Below are 21721 nucleotides of genomic sequence, written 5' to 3'. Positions count from 1 at the left end.
TATACCATTTTATCCAGAGAAACTTTGAGCTCTCTACCTACCATTATTAGAGACATTCTATTAGTCTATGTCACTATTAGAGGTATTTGGACAAAAGTGAAATGGCCAAAAAGGCAAGGAAGTTAGGGGAAAGATTGAAGAATCAGGAGCCATTGGCTTAGGTGCCATTTGAAGTTTATTATGACTCACGCTCCTGTGCTTCCGTGATTCTTGTTCTTTTCAGAATGAGCTGTATTCTCCCGACCCAATGTGCATGCTACACCAGCTAACTGTATTTCGTATTTATGTAACACACAAACAATGGTTTGTAAATTTTTAAGTTACTTCCAACAAGTGAGCTGGAGGCATATTTATTTGGTGTTAAACCCTGGTTTGTGCACTTCTTAGTGGCGCGGAAGCACCAAGCCTTGTTAATTCAGCTCATGTTAACATCAGGGAAATGTTTTGTTTTCTTCTGATACAGTGATGGACTGTGGTAAGGCGATTCTTATTTCCATGACTTTTTTTTTTAAGCAAAATTGTTGCATGTGGTAATTAGAATCTATTCTGTAATTTTTTTTTTTTTTTGACAGGCAGAGTGGACAGTGAGAGAGAGACGAAGAGAAAGGTCTTCCTTTTCCGTTGGTTCACCCCCTAATGGCTGCTGTGGCCGGTGCACCGCGCTGATCTGAAGCCAGGAGCCAGGTGCTTCTCTTGGTCTTCCATGGGGTGCAGGGCCCAAGGACTTGGGCCATCCTCCACTGCACTCCCAGGCCACAGCAGAGAGCTGGCCTGGAAGAGGGGCAACTGGGACAGAATCCAGCACCCCGACCGGGACTAGAACCCAATGTGCTGGCGCCGCAGGCAGAGGATTAGCCTATTGAGCCATGGCGCTGGCATATTCTGTAATTTTAATTTTCTCTTTTGTGGATTAAAAAAGTTTGATTGTGTGCTAAAAAAACTCTTGTGTTTTATCACACAGTGGAAAAGTTTTGAAAATATATATATATAGAAATGTTATGTCTTTTTTTAAAAGATTCATTTTATTTATTTGAAAGAGTTACAGAGAGAGGTAGAGACAGAGAGTGAGGTAGGTCTTCCATCCACTCGTTCACTCCCCAGATGGCTGCAACGGCTGGAGCTGCGCCAATCCAAAGCCAGGAGCCAGGAGCTTCCTCTGGGTCTCCCCCATAGGTGTAGGGGCCCAAGGACTTGGGCCGTCCTCTACTGCTATCCCAGGCCACAGCAGAGAGCTGGATGGGAAGAGGAGCAGCCAGGACTAGAACCGGTGTCCATATGGGATGCTGGCGCTTCAGGCCAGGGCTTTAACCTTCTGTGCCACAAGTACCAGCTCCGAAATGTTATGTCTTAATAAACAATCCAATAATTTTAAGATACACTTATGGTTGAGATTTTCAAAATAAATATCATTTGTCCATGGATTCCCTTGAAGTCTCAATCATTAAATTATTTAAGTTCCAGAACCCACTGCTCCTATACTTTGGTAATAGGAGTTACAGATACTAACTCTGAGAACAATTAAATTGGCATTAACTAAAATCAACTTTAAAAGAAAGAAAAGGAAAAAAGTCATAAAAATTGAAATAAAAATGTGACATTTAGTGTTTATTAAGACATTCAAATTAACAATGGAATGCCTTATAAATACTTTATATGTAAAATTAATAGTGACCATTATAGTTACTTTTTTATTATAATTTTGTGTTTAATTCTCTTAAGTCTTGTGATCACATAATTTAGAAATTTTGTGCTGATGGTGCATCTCCTCTATCTTAGTCCTTCTAGTGAGTTAGCAAAAGCACCATTGTTAAAGACAAATGTATAATAATTCCTCAATTTTATGTGTTTCCAAATAGGTACTTATAGAAAATCCTGAATTATAACTTAGTCTAAGGTAGTAAAAAATTCAAAAGTGAAGTTTAACTTGTTACTCAACCTGGTCACACGGACTCTCTTTTTTTCTTTTAAAAGATTTTTACTTATTTATTTATTTATTTATTTGAGAGGTAGAGTTACAGAGAGAGAGAGAGAGAGAGAGAGAGAGAGAGAGTTCCATCCACTGGTTCACTCCCCAAACTACCACAATGGCCAGGGCTGTGCCATGCTGAAGCCAGAAGCCAGGGCCCTCCTCCAAGTCTCCCACGCAGGTGAAGGAGCCCAAGAGCTTAGGCCATCTTCCACTGCTTTCCCAGCTGGATTAGAAGTGGAGCATCTGGGACTGCAACCGGTGCCCATTTGGGATGCCGGAGCCCCAGGCAGAGGCTTACCCACCATGCCACAACGCCGGTTCTCATACTGACTTTCAAAGCATCTGACCTTAAAGATCATCTATCAAATGTGAGAAGTGTTAAATATTCTTTACCTGATATATATAAAGCACACTAAAATGCTTTCCAGTAAGTAAAAGGCAGCAGTTTAGATACTGGAAATTCTTATTAGAGCAGAAATGTGAAGTAGATATTTCTACCTATCTTCAACTTTGGCCTTTAGCAGGTAAAGAACTCAAGCGAGTGTTACTTGTTTCTGAGACAGTGAAGTGACTTCCCCAGCATTTAACTATAAATCCAATCTCCCAACAGGTTTTGGGGTGGCTTTCACATTTTTTGTGAAATGTTGAACATCATTAGTTAGGTCCAATCATACTCTTAGAAGGGGAAAACAGTGAGGGTGTTTACTGAACTGGAATTACTACCAAATTTTCAATAAACCCAATCCTATTTATTTAACCACACAAGGCAATTTTAGACTGTCTAACAAAAATATTCTGTCAGCCACTCATGATCTGAATTCTGGTATATGAGAATTAAATTATGGTGCACATAAAAAATGTCACAAGACATTCCTGTTTTGTAATAAACAAGGCAGTGTCAAATTACTATTCATTAGTAGCTTTTTTGAGATAAGCTATCAAGTCTGCCCTTTCATTCTTCTTAATGCCAGCAAAGATCATTTTGTTTCCAGGGAAATATTTATTGGGATTCTCCAAATACTCCATCAGTGTGTCCTCTCCACAGGTGATGTCTTTGTTCTTGTTGGCGTCTCTGTAGGCGAATAGGAGAATCCAACAGCCTGACCTGTCTTCTGCCCAAACAGACCATGGAGATTTGGTCCAGTCTTGTGCTGACTCCCTTTTCCACAGTGTGGCACGGGGCACATTCATGAACAAAATCTTCTTGCCCCTCTCAGCATCAGCCATTTTTAACTCGCTTGTTCATCGCTGGCGCTCCAAAGGCCTGGCCTGGGAAGCTGGCCAGCTCTCTAGCATTTTTGTTCTTAGCAAGCTTTCAGATACCAATCCACCAACCCTCTGTGGCATTTAACATTAGAAGATGATTATCTCAATGTTCTAATCAACTGTACTATACATAAACCAAAGCGTTGGCGGTGAAGAGCAAAAGAAAAAGCCTGCATTAAAAGGTCATCATCTTACCTTTTACCGTGTTGACTATCGTCAATTCCAATGAACACATCATTTATATGAGAAGGCTTCAAAAAGTTCATGGAAAATTATCATATCTTTTATTTTCATTTTCCATGAATTTTTTGAAGTCCTGTGTATACAACCAGTCCCTTTATACATTGATTCCATTAAAGTTTTTTTCTTTATGATATGAAAACAATATGCATTTAATAGAAGCTGTACTTTGAATTGTGAATTTTGATCTTTACCTGGGGTTTCTCTATGCAGTGAGATTCTCTTGCAATATGATGGGAAGCAGTAGTTCAGCTCCCAGTCAGTTCATGACCATCGGGGGCATAACCAATACTTGGAGTGTGGTTATGTTGCTAAGTTAGCATGTTTAGTTTACAGGAATTGAGTGAATATTTGACTTATGGTATTTTCAACTTACAATGGATTTTTGGGGATGTCATCCATCCCAGTTTACAGAGCATCTGTGTTAGTAATGCTTTCCCCCTATAAAATAGAAGGAAAACAGATTTTCTTGATTTTTTCCCTGTAAGTTGAATTTGGATTTGTGAAGACAAATATAAGCTGTCTGTACATCTGTTAAGTGTTTAATTGCATTACCTGTCTATTCTGAAAGGGTCAGATGAAATAACACATAGCATCAGATGGCAAGTTCAGCAGCTATGCTGCACCACTCACTAGCTGTATGTTGTCACATAACTGCGTTGTTTTTCTCTGAACTGAATCGAAAGGATTGGACCACAGGAGCATTTTGCAAACTGAGTCCTGGAGAACTCAGCTTCCTGAGAGATTTTAAAGCATCTGTCCACCCTACCTCTCTAATTGCTCTATCCCAACACCCAAAAGACATCTCTGGTTTTCATTGTTGTTGTTGCTGTTGTTTTAATATGTTTTACATTTTGGGTTTAGGAACAAGATTTTCTTTGAAGGAAATATAAGAGATTTTATAAGAGATTTGAAAACCACTGGTGTAATTAACATTAACGCTGTTCTAACTCACACATTCTCTGTTCTGGTTTATTGTAATTTGATGAACCATATGACCCAGGGCACTGGACCAGGGAGGAAAATCAATGAACAGTGGAGGGACATTTAGCAAATGGTTAACTCTTGCCTTCCATCTCAGAGAACCTGGATCCAGTTCCTGGTCCTGACTCCAGCTTCCTGTGCCCTGGGTGGCAGCAGGAATTCTGTTCCTGCCCCACATATGCGAGCGCTGAATTGCATTCTCTGCTACTGGTGTTGGCCCCAGCCCAGTCTGACCATTGCAGATATTTGGGAGTAGATGAAATGCAAGCATTGAACCAGTAGATGAGAGCTCTCTCTGTCTCTGCCTCTAAATAAATAAATTAAAAGTTTAAAAGAGTCTCATGTCCTTAATCACCAAAGAACCATTTCCCTGGTATTTACCGTGCTCACTAAAATGTTCAATAACCGATGAATTGTTTCTTGAGGGCGAGCCACTCTCTGAAGTTCACTCTCACTATGCAAAACCTCTTTAATAGTTCTTTCTCGCATGGATAAGGTCTGTTTCGCTCTTCCCAGCGTGACTAATGCCCCTGCAATGTGTTTTTCTAACAGTACATTCTTCCCTTCTGCTACAGTGTTAATAGCCTGGAAAAAAAGCACAAGTTTAGTTTTAATTTTCAGCTCAAAATATTTTTGCCTGTTAATGTACCAAGTAGAGCAAACAGTATTGTGACATCATATGTTAAAAAGCAAAAGTAAAATGTACTTTCAAAAAACAAAGTATCACATATAAAACATCAGACACTTAAATTCTGATGTATGTGTTTTGAAAAAAGTGTTTAAAAATATTTATTTATTTATTTACTAATTTGAATGTCTGAGTGACAGAGAAAGAAGAAGAGATACAGAGAGATCTTCCACCTGCTGGGCCATTCCCCAAATGGTTGCAACAGGTAAGTCTGGGCCAGGCTGAACCCAGGAGCTGGGAGATCCATCTGGGTCTCCCATGTGCCAGGCCATGATGTGCTGCCTTCTCTGATAGGGCTGATGTTCCCAGCTGGGATTCAAATCAGCATTCCAAGATGGGATATAGACATCATAAGAATTGGTTTAACTCACTGCACCACAACCCCAGCCTTGAAAACATTTCTTAAATGCTCTAAACATGTGGGAAGTAGCTAGATGTTATAAATTGAGGTGGCCGTCACAGTTATAATTTAAACTTTTTGAGTAAAAAAATGCTTATTTGAGGATGAAAAGTACTTTTAAGAGATACTTTATAAAAGACAGTACGCAGACTTTTAAAGGATGTTTGGAAGTACAAAGTTAGTTCAAAAAGTTAGTGGAAAAATTGAATTAAAAGATGCCTCTTTCAGTGTACATATTTTTTAAATCCATTTTAAATCCATGAATATTATTTTCATAACAATAATTTTCCATGGACTTTTTGGAGCATCCTTATGCGCTGCACAAATTGTTTCTATCTGTATTTTCAATGGACAAAAAGAATAATAATTAAATAAAAAAGAACATTTTGTTAACTAATATGTCCCTAGGGAATAATCAGTATCAACTTAATGAATAATTGTGGCATGAACGGATGTGTAAGCACACGTACTACTTTAAATCTTAAAAAACAGCTTTGGGGGCAGGCATTTGGTACAGCCGTTAAGACTTCTGCTTGGGATGCCTACATCCTATACTGGGGTCACTGGTTGGCTCCTGGCTCCACATCTGATTCCAGCTTCCTGCTAATGCACACTGAGGGGCAGCAGGTGATGGCTCAAGTACCTGGGTCTCTGCCACCTCCTAGGGAGACTCAGACTGAGTTCCAGCCCCTGGCTTCAGCCTGTCCCAACTCTGGCATTTGGAGAGTGAACCAAAGGCTGAAGGAACTCTTTCTGTATCCCTGCCCCTCTACCTTTCATATACATAAAAATTAAAATACGTTTTAAAAATTTAAAAGGTTTTGAAGGTTTTTCTATCATAACTTTAAGATACTTTTTCATTGTACTATTTCTCTGGATCCACAACTATCATGAAAACAAAATATACATCACACCTACCATTGAATAATACATTTTTCTCTAAAAATTACATTATCTCCTAGAAAGCACAGAAAATTAATTATTGTAATTAATGGTCTAAGTGTGAGAAGGATATCATGTTCTCATGGCAAATTTTACCTGCATGGGCTGATAATTCCCATGTTGGAGAAATTTTCAGCAATTAGTATTACAGTCAGCAGGAGTCATATTTTTGTAAGCTAATTATTATGTGACTGCAATATCACAGTGATGGTCATATTTTTATTTCCTTAAGGTACATTTACAGTTGATATTTTGCTGTGATAGGTTCAAATTTCAGATAACTGTTGTCATGTTTAATCTGCTATGCTGCTATGCAATGCTAATGTTCTAAAGAACATTGGAAATGGAGTATAGGGTAGATGGGATAAAAGTAAATGAAATTAAAATTCATATGATTACATATAAATTCATAGTCACACATTATTTCATTTAATTTTTCCTTAAAATGAATTCTCTGACAAAGCTTACAAAGTCAAAGGCTAGTGTTTGTCACAATATTTTAATGGGTTTCTTGAACTTTAATTTGCAAATCATCTTGGAATATTTCCTGTGTGGTCCCTGGTGATTTATCAGATGCTTTAGAGTGTAAAAATAAATGAAATATTTAATACATTTTAAGATGAATCTGTTGAACAAATACTACTCAGTTACACTTTCACAATGTTGCTACCTCTTTTAAAATTCTTTTCCTGTTCTTTCTGGTACCAGAGATAAATGCCTATTCTCAATCTACCAGAAGGAAAGCATTGTCCATGAGAGGGCCACAGAGTCAACCACTCATTCATTCACTACGTAACGTAATGGAAATAGAATGGTTGAGGTTATAACTAGGACAGCAAGAAATTAAATCTGAGAAGGTTGTGGCAACCAGTGTACAATTTGTATTTTGGATATCAAAGTGAATTGAAATACATAAAGATTCTAAAGAATTAATGAGAATTTATAAGGGACAACTAAGGGTTGCTTTCCACCACTGTAAACCAACCATTGTGTTAACAGTTGAGCAGGGAGAAATCTTTCTGATGAAGAAAAGAATACAACCAAAAAGTGTCCCCTATTTTTCTGGACCCTTAAAAGAATAATCTGATTAGAAAGTTATGGCTTTTGGTAGTAAAAATAAAATATTTTTGTATCTTAGGCCAAATGCAGTGATCTGTTTTTAAACAGAGCATCTTACTAAATCAAAAGAGGATTATTTGTTTGCATTTACTCCAAAAAAGGTCTGTTTGAGAAAGAGGGATCTTATAATGTTATCAACATTTCCCAAAATAAAAAAAAAATGAGTTAAATATGTCACATGTGAGTTTAGGTATAGGGCACATTTTGTAATGCAAATGTGGAAAGTAATTTAGATCTGTAGCATGAGCCTCACAGGACACTGTGGCTTGATCCCCAACACTATGTCCTGCGTAAGTACTGTGTCTGACCGAAATTTAAAGACTCCTGAAAGGAAAGGAAATTTTTTTTTAAATAAGTAGACCCAGAATATTGAATGTGTATCTCCCAAGTGTGAGTGTAGATATGGAGTAAAGTCTGGATGTGTTGGGAGTATTAGCTCAGCCTGTGACAAACAGGTGCCTTTGGCAAAAGCAGTTTCTCATCATTAAAGAAAGAAACTCCTAGAACTGAGTGGTAAAAACCTACTTAAAGTGATGATGAGGATTCATGAATGAATTTGGATCACACAGGTGTGTCATTGCTTCAGGACTGGGTCCCCGCTGGTTAAGGTAAATGATAAGCACCTGGACATGGAGCTTGAGCGACAGCAAGTAGAGGAATAAAAAATAATGAGTCACACATAAGCAGGAATAGCCCCATGTTATCACTGAGATTGGATTTTACTATCCATGGCCAATTTTGCCAGCTTTACCATGGTATGGAAGTGGGGTCAGCCATAAAAGGAATCCAAAATAGTGGATAGCTTACTTAAGAATCTGTGTATTTGGAAGCAAGTGATTAAGGAACAGTAACTACAAAGTAACATAACTATTCATACATACATGTATAATGATTTTAGGTTTCAAAGTTTTTGCTCTTAAAATTAAAGTTCTCATGAAAGCTAATGATCATCTTATTTCTTTTAATGTATTATTTCTGTCTTGTTTCACTCTTACATTAGATCTCATCTTTATCACCCCAAAAGATGTTTTATGTTGCTTTTAACTTGTGATCCAGTAGAACTCTAAGCTGTAATATACAAATTTAACTGTTTGCTGCAAAGTTAGAGAATATATCACTACACTAAAAACACAGCATCTGCAGTTCTGAACCTTTTAAGCTGTAGAATGATATGAACACAGATTACTTGTCTAGACAACACACCTTATGTAACAGCCAGAACCTATTGCTCAATGTGACATTGTGAAGTCCTTTTTGAGGGGAAAAATAAATCTATAAATGAAACTGGCATATATTTGAGCATCCATGGACTCCTTCAAATATATTCTTTATGAATGTCAACAACACAATGGTTTCAATTACTGTAGGAACTATCTTATATTGCAAACCTAAATATCAGGAGGATAGTCTCTTGAAGAGAAACCAGATTAATGTTATCAAAAGTTATAAGCCATGAAAAAATATTACATTTCCAAATTTGTTTTTGCTCTCTTGTTCTTCTTTACTGTTTACATCCCAGGATAGCATCTTCCCGGGGGACACCGGTGGATTTGGATGTCCATGTGCAAATTTCAAATTTTCCTGGACTTTTTCCAGTTCCATTATGACTTCTTGCAGTTCTTGGGTAGCTGAAATAAGAGGAAGAACAGGGAAGAATCTTACAGGAACTTGTCATAAAAATATGCAGCTATTTCATGAGTGAAAAATTCTAGTTTTTGATGCAGATGGCATTGATTAAAAGTGTATTTTATTCCCTTGCTTATGTATTTATTATTTTATTTGCTTATTTATTTAAAGGGTAGGGAGATAGGGAGAGATTGAAATACAGACATTTGCTAGCTCACTCATGGTATGCCTACAACAGCCAGGGCTGGGCCAGGCTGAAGCCTGGACATGAGACTTGATCTGGGTCCCCCACATGGGTGGCCATCACTTGCTGCTTTCCAGAGGATGCATCAGCAGAAACCTAGAATTAGGAGCACAAGCAGGCTCCAACTTTGACACTCAACTAGGGAAAGTAGGTGTCTTAAGCAGCATCTTACCCACTATGCCAAACATCTATCCATTTACTTATTTATGGATCTACTCATTAATTCAATGTGTACTAAATATTTACTCTATAATGAATATTATGTTTAGAGCAAACTGTGTAATAATAAGACACTCATGGCATATCCAATAGAGTTTATATTCCTGTGAGGGAGAAGAGAAGCAAACGGAACCTAACAAAATATTGGAATTAATATGGGCAAGGAAATAAGGCAGGGTATTTGTGGTAATGAATGCCTGTGGAAGTCTGATTAGTGAGTTTTCTGAGAGCAGAGACTTCTGGAAGTGAACCTTGGAGAATGCATGAGTGCTGAGAACGAGAGGTGGTTGTGAAAGGTAAAGGTTCCGGCCAGGAAACCAAAAGTGGAAAGGCCCTGAGGAAGGCAGAGCGTGACAGGATTGAGCCAGAGTGGTAACATCCCAACGAGTGAAGGGAGAGGACGGCCCAGGCTGCGTGACAAGGCCTGGAGTAGGTAACTCAGTGCTTTGAAGGAAATGATGGGAGTCTGGATTTTACTTGACGGTCACTGAAAGCTATTGAAGGGGTAAAAGCAGGGTTTAAGCAGGTCTCTATGGCTCCTGAGTGATGAATGAATTGAAGTTGGCTGTGCAGAACAATGAGATAGGAAACAGGAAGCCAATAAGGAAGTTATTGTAGGTGATCAGGCAGCGACTACAGATGCTGGTGACACAGGTGAGGGTATTGGAGTGGATATGGATGGATTTAGGATGTGTTTTAAAGGCATAAGGAAAGAGAGTGAGAGAGAGAGAGAACCTAAACAGATTCACTGCCCAGTTGCCTGCAGCAGCCAGAGTCCAAGCCAGGATTCTGGTGTTCAGTCTAGGTCTCCCACATAGGTGGCAGAGACCTAGCTACTTGAGCTATCACCTGCTCCCTCTCAGGGAGAGCATTAGTAGGAAGCTGGATCGGAATCAGAGTAGCCAGGACTTGAACTAGAAACTCTGACATGAGATGCAGGTGTCCCAAGTGGTCTCTTAACTGTGGCAAACTCTCACCCCTTGACAGATATCTACACCCATAAACCATCACCACAAACAATATATGAATGATTTCCATCATCTCAATGTTTCTTCCTGCTTCTTTGTACATTAAAAACCACACTAGAGAATGCTGTGTGCACATAAAATCACATTTTTAATTAAGAGGAAAGATGCTTATCATTAAATATGCTTTTTCTTTATTCCTCAATATACAGTTTTCATCTGATACCTAATTTCAATTCATCCTTGTAATTTCTTTCAGTATCGCTTTATTACTATTGTTATTATTTGAGAGGCAGAGAGAGAGGGAGAGAGACAGAGAGAGAGAGAGACAGACAGACAGACAGAATATGTGCAATGGCTGTGACTAGAACAGACTGAAGTCAAGAGCCAGGAATTCAATCCAGATCTCTCATGTGGGTGACAGGAACGTTGTCACTCTTGCTCCCAGGGTCTTCATTAGCAGGAAGCTAGATTTAGGAGTCAGAGCTGAGAATCAAACCCTGGTGTTCTAATGTGGGTCCAGTGTCTTAACTGCTGGACTAAATGTTCACTCCCATTCAGCATCTCCAGTAGTTTATATGCAATGATAAAAACATCTCCTCCTTTTCTATTATTGGAAAGATGCATCTATTTTTCCTTCACTCTTAAAGGATACTTTTGTTCATTATGCTCACAGAGTTTGGGGTTGTGAGTTGATTTTTTGTTTCAGCACTTTTAAGTGGGTTTCTCCCTATTTTCTGGTCTCTATAAAGCTTTGTGAAGATTTCCCGTGCTTTAGAATTTGGTTCCTAACCTGTGTGACTTGTTTTCTTCTTTCATGATTTTCCTTTACCTCTTATTTCTTAGCTGTCTGATGGTGACATGCTTAGGTGGGACTTTCTCCATGTTTGTTCTGACAGGTCATGCCAATCTTCTTGAAAGTGTAAAAGTTTTATTCTCACCATTTGATACTTAGTTATTATTTCTTCACACTTTTTCTGTCTCTCTACCTTTTCCTTCTGAGAATTTGATCATGAAGATTCTTGTGGGTCTGTGTATTTTTAAATACTTTATTCTTTTAAAGAAATTATTTATTTGAAAGGCAGAAATAATGATTTACCATCTGTTGGTCCAACAACCAAATGCCCACAACAGCCTTGGCTTGGCCACAGCCAGGGACTGAGACTTCAATCCAGGTCTCCCATGTGGGTTGCAGGAACCCAAGCGCTTGAACCATCATATGTGGCATTAGTAGGGTGTACATCAGCAGGAAGCAGCACTCTGATTAGTCTTTTTTTTTTTTCTTTTTAAGACTGGGTAATTCCTATTAATCCACACTCAGTTTTATTAAGTACTTTTAATGCCATCTTTACCTATCATTAAGCCTGTAATTTATGGTTTCTTTAAATTCAAGATACAGTGTTTACAATTTATAAACTATTTACTTGGCTCTTTTTTATATTTTCTATTTCTTGGGTGGGCTTTACTCTCCCATTTTTAAAAAGATTTATTTTTACTTATTTGAAAGAGTTACAGAGAGAGAGGGAAAGACAGAAAGAAAGATCTTCAATCTGCTAGTTCACTCCCAACAGCAACAGCCAGGACTGGACCAGGCCAAAGCCAGGAGCCTCCATTCAGGTCTCTGAGATGGGTGGCAAGGCCCCAAGCATTTGGGCCACCTTCTGTTGCTTTTCCAGGCACATCAGCAGGGAGCTGGATGAGAAGTGGAACAACCAGCACACCAACGAGAACCTATGTGGGATGCCAGCGCCACAGGCAGCAACTTAACCTGCTGTGCCACAGTTCAGGCGCCTCTTCCTTCTTTTATTACCAGGACTTGGAAGAAGAAAACCTTAAGGATAGTTAGTAGAGGTTGTAACTCTGACTTCTGGTCCAGCTCTGGAGTGGGCTTTGTTGATTATTTTTCCCTTTAAAAATGAGTTGCTTGGGGCAGGCCTTTGGCACAGCAGTTAAGAAGCTGTTTGGGATGCTGCATTCCACACTGGAGTGCTTAGTTTTATGTCTAGGCTTCATTTAGGATTCCAGTCTCCTCTAATACACACCCAGGGAAGCAGCAAGTGATGGCTCAAGTAACTGAGTGCCTGCCACCCACATGGGAGACCCAGACTGAGTTCCAGCTCCAGCTCGGCTTGCTCTAGTCCTGGCTGCTGTGGGTATTTGGGCAGTGAACCAGTAGATAGAAGATCTTTCTCTGTGAGTCTGTCTCTCTCCGCGCCCCCTATCCCTCCCTCCCCGCAATTCAAACAAATGAATACACTTTAAAAGATGTTTTTTGTTCTTTGTTTTTATTTATTTATTTTCTTTTATTTGAAAGGAAGAAAGAGGTAGAGGTACAGATAGATCTTCCATCCACTGGTTCACTCATTAAGCCAGGGGCCAGGAACTCAATCTAGGTCTCCCACGTTGTACTAGAGACACCATCGCCTGCCTCGCAGGGTGTGCACTAGCAGGAAGCTGGAACTAGAAATGGAGGCAGGATCTTGAATCCAGGAACTCTGATATGGGATTCAGTTGTCCCAAGTAGAGTCTTACCTGCTGTGCCAAACACCTGTCCCTGGTTCTTTAAATTATATCTTCTTCATGTGGATATTGTGTTTCAGAGACTCTCAAATTTGCTGTATTTCCTGGGCAAGCTTGAACTTTTGTGCTTTAAGAAGCAATTAATTTGGTTAAATTGCAGCAAGTAGTAGCTCAAAAACTCTATCCAGCTCTCTGAATCTTAACCAAGGTGTTTAGATTCTGCCTCAAACATTTCTGGTTCAGGGATCTCTTGGGAGAATTGGAAACACAGTTCGGATTTCCATTCTATCACCCTCTGCTCTCTGGGATTCCTTAGTTACTCCTCACTTTCCATAACAGCTGCAGGCCACATTCTCTCCTTCAGATTCCGTTTATTTTTATTTATTCTCCAGGCCCATCTAACGGATTTTTCGTTGTATTTTGTTAACATCTATAGCTGTTATCCAAGAGAGGGTTGTCTGGTTGGAGCTTTCTCTGCTGGTGTTTCTGGTGGGTAGAAGGCATGTGTATGTATCTGGGTGTGTGTGTGTAGGGTGTGTGTGTGTGCATGTGTACTCATGTGCATGTATGTGAATGGAAGCAATTTACCCAATAAAACAAATTTGGCATCTTTCCAAAAGCTGAATGAAGGAGTGGATGCTGCTCTGAATTCAAGATGAACTGAGTGTAACCATACATCTATAAAGGCAAATACAGACAGACTACTAGAGATACGAAGGACATAAAATGTGTTAGCAGCAGTGCAACTGCAGTGTTACTTACTTAGAGAATGGTGGATATGTAGAATATTCATTTTCTGAGTACAAGTTTCCAGAAGCCAAGTCTGCAAAATACATATTTCAAAAACTGAGTAAGCATGATTCACACAACCTGGAAATAAAGCTTTGAGCCATGACATAGCAAGGGTACAAGAAGCACCTCTAACTAGAACTCTACCGGATTCAAACTAAGAAGGAGAAAATGCACGCTTTTCCTACCTTTTCTCTTTCCCATTTTTCATTCTCTTGGCTTGCTTGTTGACGAAGGCTTCTGCTTTCTTCTAGAAGCTCACGATTTCTCTTCATCAGAGCCTACAAAGAAGCAGGGGCAGGAAGAACAGAAAATTCTTAGGACTGAAACTCTATTTATATCCTTATATATACTGATTTTAAGTTAGAAAAAGAATTCAAAATCAATTTTGGTCTTAAACATTTTAAGTGAACTTCTATGAAATGTTAAAATTCATCTCTGCATGGTAAAATAGAACAAATTCAATTGCAGTTCTTGGCCAAACAGGTAGCTGATCTGGAAGCAATTTTTTAAGGATTCAACTCAGGTTTTGCTGTATGGATCGAGAGGCTGAGCTGTGTATTGAAGTATCAGTGGGAGGCTGGAAAAAGGCCATTCAAAAATGTCCTCTCATTGTTTGTCCCAACCCCCGAACCTGTGAATCTGTTGGACTACAGGGCATGGGTGAACCTAAGTTACAGATAGAATAAAGGTTGCTAATCAATTGAGCTTAAGTTAAGGAAATTAACCTTGACGATGTGGGTGTCCTAATGTAATCAAAGGGGTCCTTAGAAAGTGCAAGGGAGAGGGGAAGGGAATCAGCAAAGTAGATGTGATGATGGAGGTGGGTTAGAAACATCATAGGCTCTCTGAAGATGAAGGCAGATGGCCGCAAACCAGCAACATTGGTAGCTTTAGAAACTGGGAAAGGAGAGGACATGAGTCCTCTGTGAGATCTTCATAAAGCAATGCATCCTGCTGGCACCTTGATTTCTGCCTGTGAGACCTGTTTTGGACTTGTGAGCTTTAGAACTCTGACTCTAAGTTTATGTTGTCCTAAGCCACTATCTCCGTAGTAATTTGTTACAGGTACGATGGAAGACAAATACAGCTTTCACTCATCCAAACTCAAATTTGGAAAGCTGTTCAGGGGTAAAATTATATTATTCTTTAGTCAAGTACATTATTAATGTTATAATTGTACAGAAGTACTTTAAATTAAAAATTGCAGGTAAGGAGTATCACTTCCCAGACTGACTGAGGTAAGATGATCAAGAACTAGTCCAGTAAGAGTCTCCCAAGCCTAACATTAAATCTCCCCTTGTGTTTCTCTAGGGTAGGTCCAATGTCTTAAACATGGAATTGGCTCAGACTTTGAAGATTCTGAAGTGAGTTAGGATTATAAAATCTCCTGCTTCTTCTTCTAGTAAACCAAATATCAACGATGACATTTGAAAAGGCACTGATTACTACACGTTACTCAGAAAACCCTGTTTTGGTATATTTTAAAATATAAACATACAAGTAAACAGTTGTTTTCTACAAATGAGGAAAAAATGTGATAATAGCTGGCAATTTTCTGAAACATTATTTATTAGCACTGAGACAATGCTCCTGAAAACTGACTGCCAACCTGTACTCATCTATTGCGTGTGCTACCCCACACTATTGCTGCAAATACTTCGGAATCATTTCTTTTCTGCCACGGAGAATGGAAATAGCAAAGGGAAGAGGAAAAGTAATCGGGCAATACAACGGCAATGAAGGGAGTTCATTTTCCATCTGTGGGCCTATTTAAAAAATTCTTTGAACCTATTTACTTTAGCAATGGAGAAACAGAGAAAGAGAGTTCTCATCAGCTGGCTTGTCCCCACAATGCCCACTGAACTCATTCCTGATATTGCACAAGGGCGGCAGGGACCCAACAACTTGAGTCACCTCTCTCCCAGGGTGTGCATTAGCAGGAAACTGATAGGGGATTAATTCCGAGGCCAAGCATCTGCCCTCTGTGGGCCCATTTGTTATCTCACAGAGAGCTTCTGTTTTGGGAGACGGTTTATATTTCAACATTACCTCCACTGTACCTTTCCAGTGTTCATTCTTCTCTACTACTTTGTTGTGATATGCTTCAAACACTCTCCTGAGTTTCTGCATTTTCCTGTCATGGTCACTCTGTAGAGACAGAATAAAGCTTACAGCATGACTAAAACGGCATCGTCTATCAATTTCTATTCCTTACTAATTGTGGTATTTAACTAACCCTATATATTAGAGAAATACAGCATAGTTATTCCCTATTGTCAATGGGAGATTGGTTCCGAGAGCAACGTGGGAGACCAAAATACACGGATGCTCAAATCCCTTCTGCACAATTACTATTTGCACATACAGATTGTGCACATTCTCCCATATACTTGAAATCATCTGTAGACTACTTATAATACCTAATACAATGCAAATACTATGTAAAAATTGTTATATTGTATTGCTTAGGGAATAATGATGAGAAAAAGTGTATATTTTCAGCAAAAATGCAGTTTTTGGATATTTTCTATTTGCACTTGGTTGAATCTGTGGATGCAGATCCTCCAAAGAGGGAGGGCTGGCTGGAACTGTTGAGGACACACATTTCCTAATGTGCTCTTGCTACAAACAAGTTCAGCTGTACTTCTGAGGTTCATACCTCCCATGTACTTGAGCATGGCCGGCAAAGTCACTTTTCAGCCCAAAGATGATAAATAACCACCTCAAAGTAAATGAAAACGCAATAGCATTCTCTAGGGAGTTCTTGATTTAATAAATAAAAGTGCACACATCAGTCCTGTAAAGGTTACCTTTTGGCTTCAAAAATCTAATCTGAGTAGCTTAAAATAGAGCTTTAACAGAAGGTAACCTTAAACACAAGCCCCCACTAGGCTCTATACATAGGAATTTTGTTTTGGTGATCTTTGCTGCTCTTTCAAAGCTTAGCGGGATTTTGCACATCACACTTTATTTAGTATTTCTCCATAATTCTCTGTGAATGAGGAGAAGGGTAAGTTTGATGATAGAGATGGCTCATATTTCGGGTGATTAGAAAAGAATCAAGGTCTTAGAAAGACCACATTCCACATAGGCATGTCTATCATTGACTTCCCTGTCACTGTACCACTGATTTTCACAGTATTCTCTTCACAAAGTCTGACTTTCCATAGTACTTCTATCTACTAGCCTTTTGGGACTTGTTTTAAAACATTTGTAATAAATCCACAGATTTACTAATATCCCAACTGCGGTAGGTAATAGAAAATAAAAATACACATTTGTACATGTCAATGAGGACATGATTAAAAGTCACTGTGAGTTATTTGACACGGTTTGTACACTGAGGAATTCGGAGACCCAATAGGGGTTAATTGAACATTCATTATTTTTCCACATTAGAAAGTAATCCTTATGAAGGTAGGGATTGCATTTGGTTGATTCATTGATATGTCCCTCATATTAAATATTCTGTGTGGCTAAGAGTAAAGATTAATAAATACTAGTTTACAGCTCAAGAAATTAAGACAAATATGACAGAAAAAAAGTACTATGGAAAAAATTCAGTTACATGAAAATTAATGCACACATTTATTCCTGAAAACCTCGTGATTTGATAACATTAAAATACAGTCTTGGAACCTTGCATGTAGATTGAGATATATTTTGAAAAACTAGTAGTATAGCCTGCCTGATTTGCACTAATATTATATGCAAGAAGATAGCTTTCAGATGCATCATGTCTTTCTTATTTCTTCAGGATTTGTGAAGCCTATGTGTGTGTGACAGGAGTGAAAGTGTGAATAAGTATAGTTTTGTGTGTGTCTAGATGTCTTCCCACCTTTAGATCAGCAAACTAGGTGTTTATAGTATTATGCTTTAGAGGCAGTTTCAATTACACTCTTGGCCAGCAGGGGGAGCTGTCACCTGACACTACACCATGAGGTGCAAACATCTCTGAGGGCTCACAGGTCAATGGTACTTTGACTGTTAAATATGTCACGTGCTCAACCACACAAATAAAGCTAACTTAAAAAAAAAAACACACACAAGACTCACTATTATTCATATCATTTTTAATAGAACATTGGTAATAATGATACATTATAAATTGCATCAATGGTAAATTACTAGCAATAGTAAATTATTAGCACTATAACATTAGTATGGTAGAAAAATTTTATCTCTTTCACCTTTTCTTTCCTCATAAACTCTATTTTCTTGGTTATCTGTTTGTGCTTTTGTTGTACTTGGTACAAGTCGTCTGTCATCTGTAAAATATTGTAGAAAAATAGAAAAAAATTAAAAGTATAAGAAAAGCTCATAAGGCTATAAACTAGTTTTTCAAAATATATCTCAGTGTTTCCTGAGTCCATCTCAATTTTTTATCCCCTACTATTAATAGGTATTCTGTGTTAAACATTTATCATGCATTATTTTATTCTTAACAATCATCTTTACCAAATGGTCTCATTATTCTAATTTTATAGGTGAGGAAATCACTATTTAAAGACTGTAAAAGATTTCTTTAGGTTCACGGTCCTAATAATTGGTTAATTTGACATTTAAGCCTTGGTCTTTTGACTAATTCCCATGTAGTTACAGGTGTCACCCAATCTCAAGTACATGCCAGGAATATGGGATCATTCTCTTTTCCTCATTCCCATGTGAGCATTTGCAAATGAAGCTTGCTCAGTTTCATAGCAGTCACCTCACGCTCAAGGTGTTGATGTCATTCAAAGGATCTGTTATTATCTCTGGGAGTCTGAGAAAGAACTCGCTCTTTTGCTCTGAGTCAGGTAAGCCCTAAAGCAAAATGTTCTGGAAGCCTGAGATGGCCAATGGTCCTGTCATGTCTTTGGAATATTGGAAAACCCACAGAAGTCAAGAGGTTCGTTCATCAAGAAGCTAACTAGGGAACATTAAACAAAATCTGTCCACGTATCACCACAGAGACCTCGTTAATGATGTTGATTCTGCATTTACTATCATGAGTAAGACAATTAAAGTGTCTCATGTTTGCATTTTGGGTTATCAGGAAAGACATCTTAAATCTAAACCTTTTATTAATCAAGATTATCACTCATATATGTAATTCAAAAGCTAAATGGGTCCCATTCGTCAATATTCTAGAATCGAAATAGAAGGTAAATTACTAAATAATTTCATCTAATTCTTGGAAATTGCATATAGTATACATTTAGCAAGAAACATGTGAAATGAAATCATAGGCCTTGTTTATATGTGGTCATTCATACATAGTTTTGTTTGTATGCAATTGCTAAAGACTCATTGTTGTGTTTAATGAATTAATCTAAAAAATTCATACTATCTGCACAATTTTTATACTTCGATTTTGTATATTATAGGTGGAGTCCCAGTCTTGTAATCTCCAAATTAACATCATTTTGATTTTGTTCCACAGCTCTTGCTTAATCTTACCCATATCACGTCAAGCAGGCTAAATGACCAGTTCTTTAAGCATAATTAAATACTATGTTAATGCTGTTATTTATTTAAAACTACAAAAACACCTAATCTCTACCCCACCCTGTGATGGAATTGTTGGACTCTCCCTTGACTGGGGAATGATACAGAGCAGGCAGTGGTGCAAGACTGAACTGCCAAAAGCAGCAGTAGCTAACAGATTCTGTCCGCAACACTTCGGGGTCCCAGGTGAGGTTTGCATTTGGTGATGTCTAAGATTCCCAACATCCGGCAGAAGCAGAGCAGCACGTTGTTTAAGAGCCAGATGGCTTGAGTACAAATTCCGTTTTCTGCACTTGCTCACTGTGGGGCCTTGTGCAGCTTGTTGAACGCCTCTGTGCACCCACCTACAAAAGGGAAGTGGACACAGCACCCATTTCACCGAGCTGCGAAGTGTGAGATGAAATGGATAAGTCACCTTTAAATAGGCCTGATACAAAATAATGACTGTGATTAGATCTGCTGTTATTGTCTAAGTTGACTCCAATTCTTCTATCTTTGTAAAATTTGGAGCAGCCCAGATGCTCACTCCTCATTTGTTTCTTGAGCCTCCGTGACATGCCAGGTGCTACACTAGATTCAGACTGTCTCCAGGAACAAAACTGCTAAAAGCTTCTGCCTTGAGTGTTTCCTTTGAACCAATGGGCTGTTCAACAAACTTATGAAAATAACTATTTCCTATTTCAAGGGTTTTGCTTTTCAGTTTTAGTTACTAATGTGTCTCCTTGCAGAAATTGGTTTATGTATAATTTGCCTCACTTCATACTCTTGTCATAGGTACGATGGCACCTAACCCATCCTAAATGCTTAGTTAATGCCTTACTTCCTATGTGATAAAGAAATCAACTAGTTCATGATCTGTATTAAATATGTATATCCTGAAGGAGTTTGTGGATTCAAAAGGCTTCCATAGCCTAGGCAGCTCATGTCAAGAGCCTGGGGTGATCACTGACATCATACGTAAGAGTGTTAATTGTTAAATTAACAACAGGAGTCACTGTGCACTAACTTCCCATGCAGGACCTCTGTCCTCAAAGAGTCGTATCACGTGAGTTAATAGTACAGCTTGTTCTCAAAGATTTACTTCGTCTTAGTGTATTGAGTGGAGGATATGCTTATGTCCCATAAGTTTTAGATAAGCTTGAGTGCCCAACTCCATTGCTTGTTTCCTTAAGTGCTTCTGCAACGAATGATAAAACTTGTTATCAAAGAAAATAAGTATATTATCACAAAACTTAAAAGAAAAACAATAAAGGAAGTAGAAGGAAGTGTGGGAATGAGGGACGGAGGGAGGGTGAGGTGGGAAGCATCATTATGTTCTTAAAACTATATGTCTGAGATACATGAAATTTGTTTCACTTTATAAGTAAAAAAATAATAAAAATACACAAAGATAACATGTATATCAATTACACACTAAATCCCAATTTCAAAAATTGAAAATGAGGAAAAGAAAAGGTAACCCAGCAAGGAGAAAAAATAGCACTGCTATTTTTATTATGAATAAGGTTTTCATCCACTGAATTAAATATACTCTCTCATAATGTAGCACAAAACAAAAAAGATGTGTTGTTATCTATAATCAGAGTCCTTCAACATATACAAGATTTGTTTTAGCCAAGTCTTTTTTTTTTTTTTTTTTTTTTTTTTTTTTTTTTTTTTTTTTTTTTTTGACAGGCAGAGTGGACAGTGAGAGAGAGAGACAGAGAGAAAGGTCTTCCTTGCCGTTGGTTCACCCTCCTCCGGCGCACCGCGCTGATCCGATGGCAGGAGCCAGGTACTTATCCTGGTCTCCCATGGGGTGCAGGGCCCAAGCACTTGAGCCATCCTCCACTGCACTCCCGGGCCACAGCAGAGAGCTGGCCTGGAAGAGGGGCAACTGGGGCAGAATCCGGCGCCCCGACCGGGACTAGAACCCGGTGTGCCGGCGCCGCAAGGTGGAGGATTAGCCTAGTGAGCCGCAGCACCGGCAGCCAAGTCTTATAATATATAATAATATATAATTTATGGCCATTTTAAATTAAATTGGAAAAAATGGAACTTATATAGACTTCATTCCAATAAGATTCTTGGACATTCTAGTCAAATATTCTTCTTATCTGCTAATTTGCTACCCAAATGCCTATAACATCTGAGGCTACGCCAGGGTAAGACCCAAACACTTGAGCCAGCATCTGCTGCCTCCTAGTGTGTGCATTAGCAAGAAACTGGAATCAGAAGTGGAGCCAGGATCCAGATCCAGACATTTCAATATCCAATATCC

At 38.6% G+C, this 21721-nt stretch overlaps 1 pseudogene; it reads right to left on the bottom strand.

Moving 5' to 3' along the window:
• Positions 1-2875: 2875 nt before the first annotated feature.
• On the bottom strand, positions 2876-3196 carry LOC100344534 (cytochrome c-like; annotated as a pseudogene).
• Positions 3197-21721: the final 18525 nt, after the last annotated feature.

The sequence above is a fragment of the Oryctolagus cuniculus genome, chromosome 1 (assembly GCF_964237555.1).
Source record: "Oryctolagus cuniculus chromosome 1, mOryCun1.1, whole genome shotgun sequence".
NCBI lineage: Eukaryota > Metazoa > Chordata > Mammalia > Lagomorpha > Leporidae > Oryctolagus > Oryctolagus cuniculus.
The sequence above is the reverse complement of the archived record's forward strand: the minus strand, read 5'-3'. Positions and strand labels throughout refer to the sequence as shown.